This window comes from Cryptomeria japonica, chromosome 3 (genome assembly GCF_030272615.1).
Source record: "Cryptomeria japonica chromosome 3, Sugi_1.0, whole genome shotgun sequence".
Classification (NCBI taxonomy): Eukaryota; Viridiplantae; Streptophyta; class Pinopsida; order Cupressales; family Cupressaceae; genus Cryptomeria; species Cryptomeria japonica.
In genome coordinates this window covers 235,374,053-235,396,955 of record NC_081407.1, presented here as the reverse complement: position 1 = coordinate 235,396,955, position 22,903 = coordinate 235,374,053, and positions in this window count along the sequence as shown.

The window sequence follows — 22,903 nt, the reverse complement described above, 5'->3', positions numbered from 1 at the left end:
TAAATATCCTCTTCACTACTGCCATATATGTCTTCTTAGGGCTCTTCTGAAATCTTGCTACTAAACCAACTGCATGGACAATATCCAGTCTACTATGAACAACATAATGCAATTTCCCAATCATGGATCTGTATTCCTTTTAATCCACTTAGGGTGAATCATCTTCTTTTGACAATCTGCAATCGATAACCATAGGTGTTCCAATCGGTTTAAAGTCTTCCATTCCAAAGGTCTTTAACACTTGCTTCACATACTTGGACTGACTGATAAAAATACCACCTTTTAGCTGTTGGATTTGCAATCCAATGAATATTTTTATCTCAACTATAAGAGTCATCTCAAACTCTTTCTTCATCTCATCTACAAAAGTCACACTCATATCATCATTTCCTCCAAATATGATGTCATCAACAAATACTTCTACTATCAACATCTTGTCGCCTTCAGTCTTCAAATAAATATTGTTGTCCTCACTGGTTCTTTGAAATCCTATCTTTATAAGATGTGCATGAAGTCTTTCAAACCATGCCCTTGGTTCTTGCTTCAATCCATATAATGCCTTATACAGTTTGCATACCATATCCTTATCTTCTGACAATGCAAACCCATCCGATTGTTCAATATACACCTCTTCTTCAAGAATACCATTCATAAATGTTGACTTTACATCCATTTGATAAACTTTGAAACTTTTAAAAGCTACAAATTCAAGTAGCATCTTGACTCCTTCAAGCCTAGCAACTGGTGCAAAGGTCTCTCTATAATCTTCACCTTCTTCTTGTGCATACCCTTTGCAAACTAGTCTTGCCTTGTTTCTAACAACTTCTCCATCTTCATTCAGCTTGTTTCTAAATACCCACTTTGTACCAATCACATTTTTATCTTCAGGTCTAGGAACAAGTGACCAAGTGTTGTTTTCTCAATCTGATCAAGTTCTTCCTTCATTGCATTTAACCAATCATCATCCTTAAGAGCTTCTCTATCTGTCTTCGGTTCAACTGTAGAAATCAGATTTGCAATTTCTCTGATTTTCCTTCTAGTCTGTACTCCAGCATTCTTCTCACCTATTATCTGGTCTTCAGAATGATTTAACCTTACATACCTAGGTATAACCTGTTCCGGTGCAATAACCTCTTCTTGTTCTTCATCTTCTTCATCTATCAGTTGAGCATCTTCACGTGCACTGTTCTATTCAACATCTTTTTGCACTTCCAGTTCAATAAACACAAGTTTTTGTTCATCATCTGTTGGATCAGATTTGCTGGTATCATTAGGTTTATTAGAATACTCATCAACTTTTACATTGATGCTTTCGACAATCTTCTTTGTCCTTTTGTTGTAACACTTGAAAGCTTTTCTCTTAGTAGAGTAGCCAAGGAATGTTCCCTCATCACTTTTAGCATCAAATTTACCAGTATAATCATCTCTTTTTATAAAACATCTGGTGCCAAAAACTTTGAAATAACTAACATTAGGAGTTTTACCATAACATAACTCATAAGGTGTTTTACCATTACCTTTCTTAACAAGTACCCGGTTCAATGTGTAAACAACAATACTGATTGCTTCTCTCAGAAACATCTTAGGTACATCTCCCTGTATCAACATAGTCCTTGCTGCTTCAACAATGGGTTTGTTTATCCTTTCTGCAACTCCATTATGTTGTGGTGTCCTTGGAGCTGATAATTGCCTCTTTATTCCATTTTCATCACAATATCTCACAAACTCATCTGATGTAAACTCTCCACCTCGGTCAGATCTCAGGCACTTAAGATTCTTACTAGTTTCCTTTTCTACTAAGGCCTTGAATGTGTTGAACTTGCTGAAAGCTTTTGACTTTTCCTTCAGAAAAGTAACCCACATCATTCTAGAAAAATCATCAGTAAATATCATGAAATATTTGTCACCATAAAAACTTCTAGTCCTCATAGGATCACATAAGTCAGTGTGCACCAAATCTAGAATATGCTCAGAAGAAAAAGATTTTCTCTTAAAAGAAGATGTAGTCATCTTACCCAACTGACATTCTTTACACATCACATTGTCTGGTTTAACAAGTTGTGGCATACCTCTAACCATATTTGATTTGCTAACCTTAACAACATTATCAAAGTTCACATGAGAAAACCTTCTATGCCATAACCAACTATCTTCAACCTTAGCAACCAAACAACTATTTACACTAGCATCCAGATGGAATAAGTTACCTTTAGTTTGTTTACCGGTAGCAATCAGTTCTCCTCTACATCCTAAGATCCCGCACACTCAATTCTTAAACTCAAGATGACAACCTTTGTCATTCAACTGACCAACACCCAACAAGTTATGTTTCAAACCTTCAACCCAATATACATCACCAACATTACTTGTACCATTCAAAGAGATAGAACCTTTACCTTTTACCATACAAGGTGAATTGTTTCCAAATCTAACTACACCGCCATCAAATTCTTCAAGAGAAATACACTTTTTCTTATCACCGATCATGTGGTGTGAGAAACCACTATCAATAATCCAACTTTTTCTTATCACCAGTCATGTGGTGTGAGAAACCACTATCAATAATCCATCACTGTTGTCAATGCGAGATACTAAAGCCTTCTTATCAGAAAAATATTCCTTAAAAACAACAAAAACAATCTCCTCACTATCTTCATCCTCAGATTCCTCATCAATGACTCCTTCATCAACTGCAACATAGCATTGTTTCTTTCCTTTTCCCTTATATTTTCTAAAATTTTCCTTTTGATCACTATTAGGACAATTTGCAGCTATATATCCTATCTTGTTACAAGAGAAACACTTAAGAGGAAGCTTGCCTTTGTACTTACAATTGCCTCTAGGAAGTCTTTTTGCTAATAGAGCTTCAAATTCCATCAGATTACCTTCATCATCCACATCTGCTTTACTACCACCAAGATGAATTGACATGCATTCATGACTTTGATAAACATCTTTTCCTTTTCTCACCGGTACACTAGATACAAATGCTTTAAAAGCAGATTCTATCTTAGGTACACTGTTATCAAAACTATTTAACTCAAAAGCAATGAGCTTACCAATCAAAGAATCAACAGTAACCTTATCCTTAGTAACTGACCTCAACTCTTGAATAGCAAACACTCTAATGGCATAGGCAGGCAATAGGGTTCTAAGCATCTTACTCACAAAAATGTCTTCTTCTATAGTACCACCAACACTCTTGATTCCACCAACAACCTCTTTAATCCTCTATCCATACTGAGTAATATTTTCACCTTCCATCATTCTCATATCGTCAAACTTTCCTCTAAGTCTCTCTTCTTTATCCTTTTGAACATGCTTATCACCACCATAGATTAATTATAACTTCTCCCAAACTTCAAAAGTAGTCTCTAAACCATGGACATCAATATATTCAGTATCAAACAATGTACTTACTATGGCTTCCAGTGCTTGAATGTCTTCTTGTTGCTCCTTCAACTGATCTACAGTTAGAGGACCAATAGGAGGTACATACTGAGTAATAACATGCTACCAAAATTGAGCACCCATACCTTTGATGTAAATTTTCAATCTATCACTCCTTATCTGGTAGTTGTCATTAGTGAATTTGGGACCCTCCTTCTTCATCATTTTCCTCAGATATTTTCCTCAAGCGGTTAAGCTTTTGCACAAAAAGGATCTAATGCTCTGATACGAATTGTTAATGCGAGGATCCAGTTAACACTGAGAGGGGGGGGGGGGGTGAATCGGTGATAACAATAAACTGCAATCTTTCACCAATTTGAAAACACTTCACCAAAAATAGTTCATAACCAGTACTAGTAGCTGATCAAATACTCACCAAAATAGATTTACCAAACTAATACCGGTAGCTACTTTGCTCATCATTAAGAAAATATAGTAAAGACATCAAATGAACAATCTATCCACAACATGAACACAAGAAATTTTCATGTGGAAACCCAAATGGGAAAAACCATGGTGGGAATTGGTACCCACAAAATATTTGCACTCTTTTGGAATGTGCCCTATAAAAGGCCTAGCCTGGTTAGGCGCTTTACAATAATGCCTGGTTAAGAGAAGACCCTATTAGGAGTCACTCGGTCAAGGGATTTTAAGCTCAACTCTGTTAGGAGCTTTACCCTATTAGGAGTAACCTTATTGGAGGATTTAAACCCAAATTAATGAGCCGCCTGGTTAAGAGATTTACAAGGTTAGGCTTGTTAGGACCTACCCGATTAAGGGATTTAATGTTGCTGCAACTATTAGGAAACAACAAATAAATGATCTGGACTCAACACTTCATATCTTTCTATTACAGATAGTTGTCAGCTCCAATCTGCTTCTCTCATGTAGACATCTCAATCTGGTTCGACACACACACACTTCTCTGATCATCGATGCAATAAACCTTCTAAAATTTGACCTAAATAGACTTTACAATTAGGTCAGTTACATAACCCTAACTTACAATGAATTTACATCATAGATCATATCAGATCATTACAAATCATTACAATTCATCATACCAATCATTACAACAAATTTCAAGACAATTACAGTCATTGAATGATCATAACACATCACCGCACATCGATCTGATAAGTTGTCAAACCCTTAACACATTTTGCTAAGCACTTCGCTGTTTCCCAAGAAATTCGATCCTTGTACATGCCAAAACAACATCTTATCTCTGCACACGGATTTTCAAACGTCATCATCAACTTATGAACATGAAAAGAATCACCGCCAAACCATAAAAAATCATCGGTCAAAGATCTTTTTATTGGTTCTCAAACCCTACACTAAATATACAATAGTCAATTATAAACATGACTTACAGTTCTCCAAACACGATGCGGTCCAAGTTATAGACTCATTACAATGTCATAAGCATACATTGTAAACCACAACACTCAACTCAACACAAATCTCTACTGCAACCATATCCTTCACTATTCCTGCTTATCGGTTCACTGTCACTTGGCAATTTTGCTTTCCAACTCAATCCATTTCAATCCATTACTGGTTAGACTTAACCAATAGACTTAGATGACATACCAAGCATAAACAAACATGGAAAAACATGGTTACCATCAATGACAACACAAATAGCTGATCATCAAGCATCATATCATAATTATATCATCACTAATAGTTCTTTACTGGTACACCATCATCTCCATCAGTTATGCCAATATCCTCTTTATTTTTGGGAGCATTCTTATTATGAGTCCATTGACAACTCTATCACACACTTCTTGAAGGTGGATGATACTACATCCTTTCTACTTTTAATCAAATCTTAATCGACATTGACATCTCTATGCCTCTCCCTAGGGATGTGGTTTTATGGTTGGGGATAGGCCATGGACTCAATTGTTGGATTATGAGGGCCTCCCCTTTCACTGTCATAGATGCTTCTCAACTAGTCACTTAGCTACTGATTGTTCTCTCTTACACCATAAAGGTACTATGACTTGGTGAAAATATTTGAATGAAGATGATTTGACTATCAATTCTTCTAATTCTTATAACTCTTCACATGCTGATGATGACTCCTTTAAGGATGAGGTTGTGCCTCTTATTGTTGTTGTGGCCTCTGCTATCTCCCGGATCCTACTCCTATTGGTGTGGCCTCCTCTAGCCTTGAGGTTTTTATTCCTATTGCTCCTAATTTTGTAGCAACAATTTGCTCCTAGTGATTTGCAACAACAATTTGCTCCTAGTGTTCTACAATAACAGTCTGCTCCAAGTGTTGTTTTGTAGTAAAAGTTTGCTCCTAGTGATCAACAACATTAGTCTGCTCTAGGTGCTAATTTGGAGCAACAGTTTGCTCCAAGTGCTAAGAGACACTCTGATGGGATTACCTTGCTTGATCTAACTGGCAATGATGTTCCTAATAATTGTATTGCTTGGACTGTTATTTTTTGTAGGCAAAAAGGTAAGTCTCCCCCCCAAACTCTTTCAAGTCGAGTTGTGGGTGATTCTTCCCACTTTTGAGTTGGGATCCTAGCTTTCTTCTATTGTGTTGTTGATGGTTTGGTAGGCCTTTTAATGGTGGTCTTTTGACTTGATCTTAATGACATGTTCGACTTGAGCTGTATAGGGTTAGTACCCTTGTTTTGCCACCTTCCTTTTATGTTGCCTACGAGTTATTTGTATATAGGGTCAACACCCTTGTTTTGTTGCTTTTAATAATCAAAAGCATTTTTTATTGATAAAATGAAATATTTCTATTGAAATCTTATCATTTTTAGAATATAATATAGTAAACACTTAAAAATCTATCAGTAGGTAAGGCTACACCAAGTATGAAGAAGAAAATCTACCATTAGAAAATGAGTTACAAACAAATGTCTTAAAATCCCACCTTCTTCAAGACCTTTTTTACATGTTGTAGGAGCCCTAAGTTGAGAAGTATCTATTGCCCAGAAATTATGATCACCCAAAAAATTATTGCTCCCAATTAAAGGTAGGACATGTAATAACCAAGGGAATTAAAGTAGGAGCCATAAACCTAAGAATTAGGGAAGTAATACTTCTAGGCACTTAAAATTGACACAATCAATTACCTAATTACTTGATGATTTTCTCTTTAATTAATTGAACAAATGTCTATGTATTCAATTAATTATTCAATTTTTATGTCCTTATTAAGTAAACTAGCATACCTATTTTTAGATGAACATAGGTAAAGTACGCATAACGATATCATATTTCTTCATTATTTCACTTAATTTTTTTTTATATTATTATATTGTAATTAACATTAAATTGTTGACTAACAACATTGTTGCTTTTAGGTAGGATGAAAAATGTCTGGCGCTCCTGCTCTCGCTCTTGCTGCGATTTCAAATATCTGTTGCAATGACTGTCCTCTTCCAACTGCTCCTGTTGTCTTCGATGCCGATGCTTTCCTGCCCCTTCTACCTCATGCTGGAGCCATTGGTTCCCTCGCTGGTTTTGCTCCCCACACGACACCTCCTCTTGGGTCGTGTGATGCTCCCCTTGTTGGTGTTTTTCCTTCTGTGGTGGGTGATGCCTGTGTGGAGGGTTCATGCCCTCTCCCACCCGTGGCTTCCCATTCTGGGGCTATTGCTGGTGCTCTTGGTGATGCTCCTAAATTGACTGTTGCTGATGCTATTGGCGCTATGGACCAAACCAAACCTTCTTCTATTCGCAGATGTAGCTTTACTCATGTGGCCAGACCTACTGCCCAGCCCTCCAAGGGGGTTCGTACTCTTCCTTGTGCCAAAACTTCCCCTGTGGTGGTTTGTGGATAGGATGTGGTGGAAAATATTGGGTTCTACCAACGCTGTGCTCTTGTGTGCAGATTCTCTGGGCTCTGGCCTTCACTACCGGATCTCCATCGCTGGGTGAGTGACTCCTGGAGACCTTTGGTGGCTCACAATATTGAGCTATTTCCTTGTGCTAAAGGCTTTTTCATTGCTTCGTTTTCTTCTCCGCCTGATCATGTTTTGGTTTTGGACAAGTTGTGGGCTTGGGGAGTGCATTCCCTCTCTGTTAAGCCTTGGTCATCCTCTTTTAACCCTCTCACTGAATCACTTAATGTGCATCCAGTTTGGGTTTGCCTCCCAAATCTCCCTCTTCATTTTTGGGAGCACTCTTGCTATGAGGCTATCGGTAACTCTTTTGGCTGATTCTTGAAGGTTGATGATGCTACGTCCTCAATGGACCACACTACCTTTGCCTGCATCCTTGTGGACATTGACATCTCCTTGCCTCTCCTGGGGGATGTTGTTCTCATGGTGGGGGATAGGCCTTGGACACAACTGTTGGATTTTAAGGGCCTCCCCTTTCATTGCCAGAAATGGTTCTCTACGGGTCATCTTGCTTCAGACTACTCTATTTTGTGCCACAAAGGTGCTGCTACTTGGTGGAAGGATGCTATTGTTGATCACTTGGCCATCCAGGCTATTTCAGATGGCTCCTCTCAGGAGGATGAGGTGCCTCTTACTTCTATTGATGTTGCTATCGATGTTTTGGCCCCTCTGGTGGACTTCTCTTCTGCCCTTGTGGTTTCAACTCCTCTCACTCCAGCTTCACTGCCCCGTTCCTCTCCTACTGATGCTGCTGATTTTGCTACTACTACCCCTCTGCAGCAGCCTTTTGCTGCTCTACAACAACACTTTGTTGGCACTTCTATTTGTAACCTTACAAGGTCCTCCCCGCTAGACCTATCTCTTTCCGGTCCTAAAAATTGTATCACCTGGACTGTGGTTTGTCGTAGGCGAAAGGGAAGTCCTCCCCGCTCCCCCAAACCCCTCCTCTTCTTTGAGTGGGTTTGGATTGTTTTTATTTCTCTATTCCTTTCTAAGGGTCTACAACCTTGTTTTTGTTTGTTGTTTTGATAGTCTTTGGCTATGTTAAGGGTTAGCGCCCTAGTTCACGCTGCTTTTTTAATCAAAAACATTAAATTGTTATTATATTATGATATTGTAACTAATATTAAATGATTATTAAGATATGATTATATTATTTAATATTTTTATATTTCCATTAAACTCTGTAAAGTCAAAAATCTTTTAGTACCACATTATTATTATTGTATTTTTATTTTATATTCCCTCTTATTTTTATCCTTGAGAAAAAAGTGGATTTTTTGTAAGGACACTTCCAATCCCAAATTTTTTGTAAGGACACTTCCAATCCCAAATTTTTAATAATATTGGATCAAGATTATTAACTGATTGCATGATAGAGATAGACATAATTGATTGATAGGTTAAACTCAAAGTGAGTAGCAATTGAGGGGTGGATGTGAAGATATAACTAGTATTAAATACTTTAAAATTATTTAATTGTGTGTCGAAAATAAATAAAATAATAATTAAATACTTTTTGTTAATCATGCATTTAAGTGTCACAAACATGTCAAATTAAATTTTAAGTAAATTTAATATTTTGTTATTCAATTAATAAAGTAACTATTTATCTATTATTCACCCATTTCGTTTCTAGCCTAAAATCACTTAATCATCCTTCTTCTAATGTCCACCTTAGATAAATAAATTCAAATATGAAAGCGAGATAGGTGAATTTTTGTGATATATTATTTGAATATGCTAGGAGAATTTATACAAAATATGGATGTGGTTGTGATAACTAGAGCAGTTGTAATAATTGCATTCACCCGTGCATATCAAATGGTTAATAATGTAATAAATGCCAAAATTCCCCCCCTTATTACATTGATCCTAAAACTTGTCCCAGGGATCCCCCCTTAAGGTTTACACAACAAAACTTATTGATTACATTATATGAATACAGGTTTTTTAAAAGATCTACTCTAGAAGAAGCAAGTCTTGAACCAAGCAGGGCTCCATCAAGTTGTCTTTTGACCCTCAGAAAAGTGTAGCTTTGAGTTGTGTTCTTAAGCTCTCAGTCCCGAACTCTTGAATCACAGAGTCTTGAATTATTCAACAATGATACCTAAGAGATATGCCATATCTCTATCATTGTCTAATGACCACAAAAGTATATAATTCTCGATCATATATTTTGAAGCTTTGCTTGACAACAATCCATATTGAGCTCAACAACAAATCTCAAACCTACCTCCAAATATAACCTTTACAACACATGTATTCTTCAAATTTGTCAGCATCAACAAAGAAAACTGAAAGCAAGAAACACTAAAACCAAAAACGCTTCTCAAGAAAAACATCATCTCAAAGCAAGAAGCTAACTTGAGGTGATGAAAATCCTCCATCCTCCAGTGCCACCAACCTCCAATTAATCTTGAAATTTTATAGTACTAATGCACCATTGACACCAACCAATGCACAATTGACACTAGGAGAAGAGTCATAAATAATACATACATCATTTGTGGAATCTTCATTTTCAATGCAAGCAACATTGCCTTCATTAGATTGTTCTTTTACTTTTCCCTTAAGCACATCACTAGCCCAAGTTCTACAATCCCAAGCTATGTGACCCTTTTTCTTACAATAAAAACACTTAACTCTCTCTGATATTCTATAATGACTTCTTAAGTAAAGTGTTTTTTCCCGAGAATCTAATCTTTTGTAGTTTCTTCTTGAATATAGTTCTTTCTCTCATCTTCTACTAGAAGAGTCGAAATCATACCTTCTAGAGTTTGTGAAGGTATTTGACTAAGCGTGAAAACAACATTGTTGTATTTTGAAGCAAGCTATTTAACAATACAACCTTTGCATCATCATCATCTACAAGAGCCTTAACCTATGCAAGTCGTATAATGAGAGATCTCAAATTACTTAAATGGTTTGACATTGTGATCCCATCTTCCATCTTGAACCTAAACAACTGAAGTTTGAGAGAGAATTTTGCATCGATTGCTTTGCCTCCAAACAACTTATTCAAATTACCCCAGATTTCATTTGACGATTTATCTAAATCTATGTGATGCAATTCAATGTCAGAAAGAACAAGACCAATAACAACCTTTTCTTTATCATCTATGTTATTCCAGTCTAATAGCTTGATTGCATCTTTAGGTGGCTTCTCCTTTCCACTTACTATACCCCATAATTTTCTTATTCATCAATTGTATTTGAATTTTCATTCTCCAAATATAAAAATTAAATCCGAAATACTTATCTAATAGATTTTCCATTTTAACGAATTACTATCAACCTTATTCCTCCAAAATATATTGAAATATTCAACCACCTTTATTTCTCCATTACAAAATAGAAAGCATGACAATCATTTTTACCTAAATCTTCAATGCAAAACTAAAAAATACCAACTTTCTTCTAATCAACTATTTTATATCATCATACCTTTTCATTGAAAATATACGACTTCTCCAATACCTTCATGACATTTTAATCTCTTTTTGAATGCCCAGGCACAAGTAAAAATTGTAGCTCAAATTATCGTCAAATAGATCAAACGACCAACAAAGAATTTCAATGTATCAATGACATCCCCTTGCAAAGATGAAAAATGCCTCTTTTGTTTACAGAATACCAACACTCTCATTTTCAAATTCAAACAGATTTTAACATGCACACTTCTTCTACATTTTTATGCATTCAATACACCTTACGCCATTCAAACTGTCTAAGAAATAATGACTCACTCTACAGGAAACTCATCTAATGCATTTACCTTGTAACAATTTTATGATAGATGTGATCATAAAAGTCTCCCACAAAACATATGCACTACTGTTTCATTCTCAACTCATAGAAGCAAATTATTCTCTACCAAAAATGGTGCCAAGGCCATAGAGACAATAAATTTTACACTTATTAATGGAACACCTTTCCAACCATGTAAAACATACACAACATGACGCAGGTTAAGATTTTATGTAGCAGGCCCATTCTTCGACGCTCCAACCATATCCAAGCATTCACTACATCACATCCCACTCACAGGCACAGATTATTCTAAGGCACTCAGGAGAGAAGGGGTGCTCTGATACCAAATGAAAGCGAGATAGGTGAATGTTTGTGATATATTATTTGAATATGCTAGGAGAATTTGTACAAAAGATTGATGCGATTGTGATAACTAGAACATGATGTGGTTGTGATAACCAGATTAGTTGTAATAACTGCATTCACCTGTGCATATCAAACAATTAATAATGTAATAAACACCAATAAAATATTTATTTACCTAAATCTTTTATCCATTTTCTAAAATTACATATATTTGTTTAATTACCTTTTCCATCACTTTTCATTAGCTAGTTAAAATTAATTTAACCAGCTAATTCCTCACTTGCACACATTAAACTTGGTCAAATTACCTCAAATCTTGTAAATCCTCACATGTGCACATGGGTATGGCCTTTGTACACAAGGCATGGTCCCTTTGTGCATTGCCATGGGCCTTGGTACCATGTCACATGAGACAAAGGACTCATCCACCCCTAGGGTACTCAAATGTACCCCTTTTCCATCTCATCCCTCCACAAGAGGATTCTCCACCAAAGCTCTTCCCCATCCACCAACCTAGTGAGGACAATTGTCTCACCCAATTTCACCATTATCAAGAATGCAAATATGCATGGAAGATGCAAGGATTGGTATTGGATAAGTTAGGTCATGGTAGGTACCCATGAACAAAATATCTCTCACAAATAGAGTAAAGAATAAAAACCCTGTGGGAAAAGACTCCTATCTAGAAGAGAGATCACAAGAAAAACAAACATGTACAAGAGATGGAAGGAGGACTCAATATGACCCATAAAAGACTACATACATAACAAATAAATCATAGATATCTCCTAATAGGAGATAAAGAGTGAGGCTATAGATCCTCCCCATAATGAAGTAGCTCTTATGCCAATGGTGAATGTTTTAAGACAAAAGACAATCTAATACTTGCAAATGACATTCCTTCCCTTGGGTGGAAACGAGTCCAATGGTGGATTAATGATGTAGGAGCATCCCCGGTTCATAGCAATCTTGCATCAAGCAAAAATAGTTTCCTTTCTGTTTGGAGTTTCAACTTTTCTTTCTGTGTGTACCGGTTTTGGCTCACCAGATCCTGTGGAGTTGGATTCTACTTGAAGACTTGATCATCTTTATTATTTCCAGACCAACGACCTTTTCCCATGATCTACACTTCATCCTTTGGATTTTTTGGAGGAATCCCTTGGCGGAGGCCGACCTTGTTGATTTTACATGCTAGGTCTTGTTCTTCGGGTTTTGATCCCTTTTTGGGCTGACCGGATCCCCTTGGATCGTATATATAATTGTAATTGTGCATTAGAATGTAACAATCAAAGAATCAAGTAGCTAGACTAAGCGTAGAAGATAGATCTTAAGATTGAAGGTCCCGGTTGTGACCTATTCTATACTTTGAGCATGTTTTAGCAGGCTTGTGAGCCGGTTTCTGTAACCTGATTGTTACTGGTTGATTGTAATCAGTTTTTCATGAAATAAAATGATCTGTTCTGCATTGCCTCAATCATATGTTTGTGTTTTTGTTGTGTTTACTCTTGCTGACCGGTCTAGATTGATCTCTTTGAGGTCCCTCCTAATCGGCGACAACTTCAATTAAGAAATAAAATCCAACTCTAAGAAGAGAGATGAGGGAAACTCTCATGATAGGTGTCTCTGAAAACTACTCAAATATCTCAATGCTAGAATATTTCACAATAAAATCAGGTACTACTCCAATCAAAGAAGATAACAAATTAAGACTGTGTGTAAAATCATGAACAACAATCTCCAAAGAAAATAAAATTGTGTGATAAAAGTCTATACGTGTAATAAAAGAGGAAGTAGATAACCACAAGTGTGTCCTCTAAATATAAAATATGAGGCTTACAAAATAAATCTAAAATATCTATCCAGTACTCACCCCATAAATGTAAATTTGAAAGTTTATGATCATATTGTTGAACTGAAGTACTAGAAGCCATGAAAATATTACAATTTGAAGAATCGAGAGGTGAAGATGGAAGCTCAATGTAAATCTACAAAATACCAAGGTTCAAATGACCAAACTTCTTAGAAATATGATTCACATTAGATGCATGAGTGTGAATACCAGTAAAAGGAACTTGATAATCACTAGGAGAAAAATGTGAAAATGTATACAAATGAGATGAATTGGCTAACTATACAATTTTTTCTTGTATTTATCCCATCCCTACTTTAATTTAGTGCAATCCTCAATGTGGAAAAACAAGATGCAAAAAATATGAAATGCAATCAAGCCCATAGCATCATCCTATGAGAAAATGTATCATGCTCCCCATGGAATTCAAATTGATGTTCATCTAAAGTAGTCCATAGACCCTTGGAAAGGAGTAACAGTCACATTTTGACTTTTCATGCATGATAACTATAACAACTGAGAAGCTCAAATGAATTTGAATACATCATCAGAGAAACAAGTACCAAGAAAAAAAATAGATAATATACTATAATAATATTATAGGGTAAAAACACAATGTTGTGTCACAGGTTTTATAAAGGAAAAGGCCAACACAACTAAAAGTGTTTAACTTCAACTGCATAAAAGTGACATTTCTAAATTGAATTTTGAAATGATGTAAAATGATCATATATGGAAATATTAATGAAATTTATGTCTGTTATTTAAAAAAAAATGACATTTGTTTTATATATTCAAAGATAGATTTTTTTATTACTGAAAAATGCTGAAAATCAGGGGTTCTAGTCGGCGTCACCAAACAAAATGAAAATGAACTTATTTTTTTCTGATTTTAATTTTCAAAATAGAGGACATATATATGCAGAGTTAAAAAATAAATAAATTAAATTTTGATGTATATTTTTCTCGTAATAAAATTTTAAAGTCCAACATAGCCGAATTTGGAAGTTTCATTCGGCGTCACCTTTTGTCTACTAAATTTATGATTATAAATTTTTTTTATACCCTTTTGGAGAAGATTCTCTCATCTAGTGAAAAATATTTTTAAAATTTTTTTTTAATATCATTTAATATTTTTTTAAATTTATAATCAACTTCTTTTTAAACTTAAAAAACCTACTCACAATGTTTAATTAATAAAAAATATTAAATTTAATCAAAATACTAAAAAAATTATATGTCTCGATTCGTGACTTTGAGCTCTACAAAAAGGTAATTTTTTGTTTTTTTGTAAAAAAAATTATTTTGCCCAAATAAAAAATTGAGCAAAAGTGAAAAGTTTCAAAAATACAGACAAAATAGGTGATTTGGCTGCCACATCACATGCCACATAGGTGAGTTCGGCCGAACTATTTTGATTTATTTTGAAAAATTGTAAGCTAAAGCGCTCACAAAAAATGGATAATATAGCCAATAGTCTGGCCGAACTGAGTTTTGTTGAACTCAGTTCGACCAAACTCTTGACGCCGCACCAGCAACACGTGGCTGGGTGGTAGTCCGGTCGGACTCAGTCCAACAAGAGTAACCCCAGTTAGCCCTAAGTGCAACACAGTTTCATGCTTTTGCCCTATATGAAACCTCCTAGATTTGAATCAATAATGAAAATGAAGTCCCCCAAACTGATATAGCTCCTCAGAGTATACAGATGTTGACATTATCAATTAGAGTGCAAATATGAAATAAACTAAATAAAAAATACTTGTGGTTGAATCTAGAAAAACTGCATGGATAGATTTGAAGAACTCAACACCTTTACAATATCACAGGAATAAAAAAAATAGGTAGATAAAAAAAATGGTCTTAAAGGACAACAAAGGGATCTGAAATTCTATTAGCAACAAAATATATGATTATAAAATTTGACACCGAAACTTATGCCAATGAAAAACACACATAACTTGTAAAATTTTCAATAACTATAAGAAGTCAAAAATCCATTTCTTGGGTGGAAAGTTATGGCTCTAAAAAAGAACATCCTCCTTTAGGATGTAAAGGGGGCTAATTGTATTGTTGTGGTAGTGTTATAATGACACTGGTGGAACAAGGTGGAGGTGGCCATATTTGGATGGTGCGATTCATATTAGTGGAGGTTTGAAAAAGTTTTTACTACCATTGCAATGGTAGAAGGGAGGAGTCCTAGTGGTATTAGGATGATCAGGGAATTTAGTGCCCCAGGACCAAGCACTTAAAATAAGAAAAACTAAATCGAAACAAAAGTTAAAATAAAAATCAAATTAAAATTTTTGTCAATTGTCATACCTTCTAATGGCATGACTAGTTATGCGGGATAATGTAGGTGAACAAATATTTGCTTGAATATTTTGACTATATTATTGATCAGACTATGGACCACAACAACCAATTCATATGGGACAAATTGCTATGTAATTTTTTTCCAAAAATATCTAACCCTTATAAAAAATGGTCAACATTTTTTCACCACCAAAATATAGACTACCTTATATGAAAATAAGATTTTTTGGGCCCCTTTGGACTCAATGAAAAAGTCTACTTTTTCTCAAAGTGCACCAAAGAAACTCATGCTTGAATCACCCTTATTTTTGAGAGGGGCTATGTAGATCTGAATCTTTGATACCATGCAAGAGTCACACGAAGATTCAAGCTTCTAGTATCACCTGCAAAACCAAAGTTAGCCTTCCAAAAGAGAGTAGAGAAAGAGGATAATTTGATTGATTATGGATGTAACAAAGTATAATGATCAATAATAGATCAATGATACCGCTACATAATGTACATATGAGGTCTTTATTATATAGGCAAGGTTGAGAGATAGGACAAGACAATATTGTTACAATTATCTTAATATTATGTCATGAGAAACCTAAAGATAAGATCGCGTGTACTAGAGATTTCTAGAAATATTTCTAAATCTATAAGTAAAATTAACGTGTAGAAATGTATGAATAGGAGCTAATAGGTGAACTAGTTGAGCACAACCACCATACCTTGGTGCAATAAGGGTTCGTATTGGTAAGTATTTGTATTTATTTTTACCATGTTTTGATAACCTTTACCCTTAATTTGAGTGTTCATATATTATGAGTAGAATAGGCTTATATTGTTTTAAATTGTTCTTTTATGCTTTATTTTTTATGTACATAATAGCCACAACATGAGAAGAGAAATCGGGTAGAGATGCTTTCAAAGAAATATGAATTAAAGCATTGGAAAAAGAAACATCCATAACATTAAAGACAAAGGAACTAGGGGAAAGGCCTCAAAGAAATATGAATTAAGGCATTTGGGGCATTGTCGATGATGCCTAAGGATGTTAAAGAGGGAGAGCTAAAATCAAATAAGCTAATTTAATGATGAGACTCACTTCCTATCTACCATGAAACATGCTTGTCTTTTTCTTCTTCTAGAGGCCATAGTGTAACTCTTTTGTCTATAAATAAAATATACCCACATAAGATCTATACCTTAAATATAACCACTTAATAGTCCAATTTTTTTTTCCCAATGTCCTAATTAACATTGAGCTAAATATTCTCTAAAAGATGCACTAATAGATCTATTTTGAAAATAAGCTTTATGAACATGGGTTGGAAAAAAGAAATATTTTAGATGAAATAGAAAGAAACCTCTCCATACTTAGTGATTAAAGAAAGATAATAAATTGGACAATATTAAAATAGAGGTTACAAAGTCTAATCCAAATAACAATGGAGAAGGATTTATTGGAGGGGTTTAAATTAGGAAATCAAGTCTTCATGTAAAGGGTAGAATTGACCTAAGATTAGAGATTATAATAAACAAGAATATTTTGGTCCTCCACCAAATAACAAATACTACCAAAAAAATCCTAAGGCACATAGGTAAATAAGTTTACATTTAGGAAAACTATATTATAGTACTTTAACATCCAAGCATGAATCAATAAGGCACAGCCTATTCAGAGTTTAGCTACACAAGCCTTAGGGAACCTTATATACATGACTATAGTACTTTGTGTAAACATGTAATATTTAATGGCACTTTGTGCCAATGAACAAGTTTACTTAGTCCTTTATGTTACCGTACATACCTCTATACTACCTTGTGCTATTTTGAAAGCAATTACAATATTGCACACCATTGCACATGATATTGTAGTCTTCCAGGTGTGCACAATAATAGAAGGTTTCCCCTTGATCCAACTTCTATATTTATAAATTTTTTATTGAGAATAGAAAAATATTTATAAATAAAGGTACACACCTAAGATGTCTCCAAGTATGTAGAAGATGACTCAAGAATCTCTTGAGACACAACACTAAGATCTCTCCAAGAATTTCATAGTGAACTTGTGGCTCAAAATGGATTGATGTGGGAATTCTTCATAGCATAATTTTCCTCTTAAAAGGATATAGAATTGGTTCTTCACATCAAGCTTTGGATGTGGGAATACAATTCCCTCGATCAAGCATTGGTTCATATTCTTAAACCCCCTCTTTGAACCTCTCAATATAGAACTAGTTTGGGTTAGGCTACCAAATCTTCCTCCCTAATCATGAGAAGATGTGCAACGAGGCCATTGGAAATATTATTTGTTGCTTCCTAAAGGTTGATTCTACTACTTAATTCACAGGTCACTCTAAATTTTCTTAGATTTTGGTGGACATCAATATCTCTAAGGCTCTTCACGAGGATATTATTTTGATGGCAAGGGATAGACATTGGACCTAATTTCTTGACTATCAATTCTCCCCTTCATATGTAGATGATGTTTTTCCATTGGACACTTAGCTTAAAAATGTTTACTCTCTTGATACTATTGGAGTAAATAGTTTTCTCTATTTACGTTTACTTAAGTCCAACTTAGACAACCAAGTACATTAAATATTTTTAGCTACATTTAATATGAATTGTTGGGTAGTTGGATTCTACCTACCTTCTCATCCTTTTTAGACACATGTCCACGTCCTGTGTTCTAGATCATCTCCCATTATTTCCTATATAAGAAAACCTTTGTACATTGTAACATATCTCATTACCATCAATGCAATAGTTCATTAATTGGTGAAATAGTATTCTTTTGTGTTGTTTCTCTCGTATGTGAAGGAGTGTTTGTAGATTGATTCCTAGGGTTACATGCAAACCTTAACATGGTATCAAAACCTTCCACTTTGTCCTCCTTCTAGATTTGAGAGTGTTCACCTTCTTTGAGAGTGTTCACTATAGTGTGAGAAAAGGCTCGCGTGGCCTTTGGAAGGTATTTATCTCACGTGTGTGATCTATGGAGATTGGTGGCTTGGACTTGGTGACTTGGTTGATTTGGAGCTAACGTGGCATGAGAACCCATCATGTATTTTGCCTCTCATCCCTAAGAGGCCCATTTTTTATCATTGAATTGCTCGATTGTGGTCACATGGAGTCTTATTTAGAGGACATGGTTTTAATTTCTCTACATTTCATGAATTTGTGTGTATCATGTATGTGGGTTTGGTGCAACTGTCGTCAACATACTCTCTTTTTTATACACTGCATGTATGGAGGACCACACCTTAGCCTTCAGGTGCTTAAACAAGTTGGGCCATTCTTGATCACCTTTGGGCCCTAACGATGTTTTTTCTTCAAATGACCAAAACTTTGACATCTGTCATCCATTTATGGCAAATGAGATATCGTTGAAAAGGTGGTTTTGTGCACTTTCCAATGGTGTCAGGTATTCTCCTTCATGTTTTTGTCCTTATAGATCAGTTTTGGGCATCTTTTGTACACACTTTATTTTATAGACAGAACATGCTACATTCTTGTTTATGTATTTTGGAGATTTTGCACAAATGTTGTGCCATATTATTGTACTCACACTATATTATAAAATATCACGGGTAGTTGTTTAATTCCTTTTTTGTTTGCCCATCATAACTTTTTCAAGTGAGAATCCCTCCACAACAACAATAGGATCTTCAAGATTCTTGCCTGATGTGTGTGTGTAGTCTTGGCGCATGCGCTTTGTTCAGTTGCAAGTACTCTTTTTGTTACTTCAAATGTTGCATCATCTCCTTCATGAATTACTTGGTGCTACATAGTTTTAGTGAATCTATCATGGCTCTCCCTAGTCAACATTATTGGGGGAGGGGGTATTATACTATTCATGTTAATGATTCCTTGGTTTCAGTTGGAGTGATTTGAGACACTCTCACATTCCTATTTTGTGGAGACATCCTTCTATCCTTATGTTGATCATGGTTCTTTAGATTATTGCACAAGTATTTTCAAATTAATTGGTTGAGTAGTGTCATTGGGGTCACTCATACAGATTCATGTGCCATATGCATTTTTATTGGATTGATATATGTTTTGTAGTTGTTCCATCTAATCATTGTTCAAGTAGTGTCATTTGGGGCACTCATGAAGATTGTTGTCTTCTTGATCATAATCATCATATTGTTTTAGAGGAGGTACTTTAGTTACAATACCATATTAGTCTTTATTTAACAACTATCTACAACTTCTTTGTGCTTCAGTGATCTTCTTCATGTTCTTGTTTTGGGACATCATTTTGGAAGCTTCTTAATGCTTCATGTTCTATCTTTTGGAGAGTAGTTTTCTCCCACAAGGTTTTTCTCCTTTTTTTTTCGTTTGTGGGAGATCTCATTGCATTGAATTGTATTTGTGCATGTGTACCTAACATGTCTTTGTTGTTGGAACCCATAATGCATCTCATATCTTCCTAAGTTGCACTTAATGGGAGCTATTGGATTAAATAGTTTTCTTTGTTTACCTTTACTTAATTCCAACTTAGGTATAAAACTACATTTAAGTTTTTTAGTTGCATTTTATATTTATTGCAAGGTAATTGGATTATACCTACCCTCTCATCCTATTGAGACATGTTTTCATATCATGTGTTCTCCCATTTCTCGCTCTTGCCTAGATAAGAAAGGATTTAACATTGTAACATATATCATTTTCATTAATGCAATAGTTCATTGACCAGTGAAATATTATTTGTTTATGTTGAATCTCTTACATGTGAAGGTGTGTTTATAGATTGGTTCATGGGGTTGGGTGAAAACCCTAACAGATACAAGGACATGACCATGTGGTGATGAATTGCGCAAACCAATCATTTGACTATTGATGGTTTTGATGGAAATTCTTCTCAAGGTGGTGGGTCTTATCATTATATTCCCCCTAAAATGAGTCACATTTGTAAGGGGATTTATCATATGGTTGGTGTAACTCTAGTGATTCCTACTCTTACAACTCCTTTGGCTCTTATTCGTGAGTCCAACCCAACTCCTAATTCAATTGCTCATCCTTTGTTTTTATTGTTTATATTATACCCCTAGCTTTAGAGTGATACCTAGTTTCTCTCAAGCTTGTTCATCAATGGTTGGCATATCCTACTAGACCTTTCTTTATTACATTTCACCCATGGCTAGGGCCTTTAAGGTTGCATCCATCGCTTCTATGTTTCAGGATGTATGAGATAACATTTATTAGATAATTTTTCAAAGATTGGAAGAAAGGTACTATAAGGATGAGTACACGAATTTTTAATAATTGTAACATGATAATGAGAAATTTGTTAAGAGCAAGCACACTAATGAAGTCCATAACTACTTTTTTGCTCCTGCATAAGAACACCTTACAATAACATATTCACATCAAAACATAGTTCCCAATTTCAGACATGTAAGACTTTTAACATGAATACAATATTAAAGTGAATGCTAAGTGGTGTGTGCACAAAGATGGTGTGCAAAAAAGAGGACACACCCCCCAAAAAACTTGAAAAAACAATAAACACGTACGAGGTATTTCAAATTTAAAAAACCCCATACGCGTTTAGGTTCATTTTTTTGAGCCTAAACAAAGCTAAACCATGTATGGGGTTTATAGTATACTAACCACATACACAGTTTAGAAATTAAAACCCCATATGTGGTTTCAGTTTCTAAAGCGCATATGCGCTTCTCTGTTAATAAAAAAAAATTCACTGTTGCTGACTGGGTCATTTTATCTCATGGTCGTAAGAGTGAAGTAGGGATTGTAATACACAAAAACGCACATGGGATCACCAAATTCACACAAAAAGCCATGGAAAGAGGTAAGTAACATATTTTATTTGTTTATTTTACACATTTGATGAATTTTATTTCCAATTTGAATTTAAATTCATTGGTTTTAATTAGTTTTTTAAATTTTTTGTTACGAATATCAAATTCTGAAAATCCTGCCCCCCAGCATGACACACCTGAAAAATTAGGGCAAACCCATAGGAGAACCCACAACCAAACTCTCAGGATACACCTCCAGCTCCTCTTGTAGATTGTTCACAAGCTACACAGTAGGATTTGATAAACAGTTAGCCCAAAACACTGCCAAAATAACTAGACTGGTGAATAGACTGATAACATTTGAGCATGAGCATCATGCATCCCTTGCCACTACCCTAGAAACATTGGCTAGTAGTGCCAATGCAGTTTCCAGTCAAATTACAAACTGGGGAAGCTATAGGGATAGATGTTGTGCTTTTTATGCTGATAGGTTGTCATATAATGATGTGAAAAAGAAAAAAATAAGTAAAGCACAAATATGTTCTCTTTTTGTTGATCCTAAAATGGGTGAGACCTTACCTCTTAATACAAAGAGGTTTCCCATACACTGGTGTAGCCATTTGCCACTGAAAACTACTTTTTGGGATAGGTGGTGGATGGTCTTTGACCAACCACCTTGTAATAATCATGAGGTTCCATTATATTTTTTGAGGAAACTATATTATGAGTTTATCCTCAATGAGTGAACAAACTATTTTGATATGAGAGAGTTCCATGGTAGAGGTGGTGGCTTTTTCCAAGATAGACCTAGAGCTCGGAGGGTACTAGACCCGCAGAGTCGCATCCCCCTAGCACCTAAACCCGTGGTGCATGCGATTATCCCAGTAGCCCTGAAAGAGTTGATGGAGCTACAGACTCTTCAGGCATCCACAACATTAACTGATGTCATCATTCAGCATGGGACACAATTATCACACCCTCTTGGCCCGAACGATGATCCATTAGTTGAGCCACTTGGCTTTGGTCAGCCCATTCAACATTAGCATCCCAGTTGTTCAGGTATATGCTCTGGGATGGATGTCAAGGCCAGTGTAGATGGCTCCACGTCCCATCTATGTACAATTTGCAAGAATGGATGTCACACTATCATTGCAGAGGATGTAGCACTGACCGATGATTTGATGGATATGGTGTTTGGTGGTCAGACGTAGACACAAGTGTGTTGATTTGAATTGATAACATTTTATTTATCAATCACTTAAAATTTATAATTGTAAATGAATTTTTATATATAGATCAATTTAAATTGATACAAACAATATGCATTTTAGGATGCAGCAGTGGGTGCTAATACACCATCTGATATTCCTCTCATAGTTGTTGCAGCTGCAGATTCGACGTCTGAGGTATAAATTTTGTAACATGTTAAAATAGAATAGTACTTTGAAGTCAATTTTTTTTATAAGATATACTAAATCTCTTTAATGCATATTTATTTTGTGTTTTGTAGGCATTGTCAAGGGACCAAATGT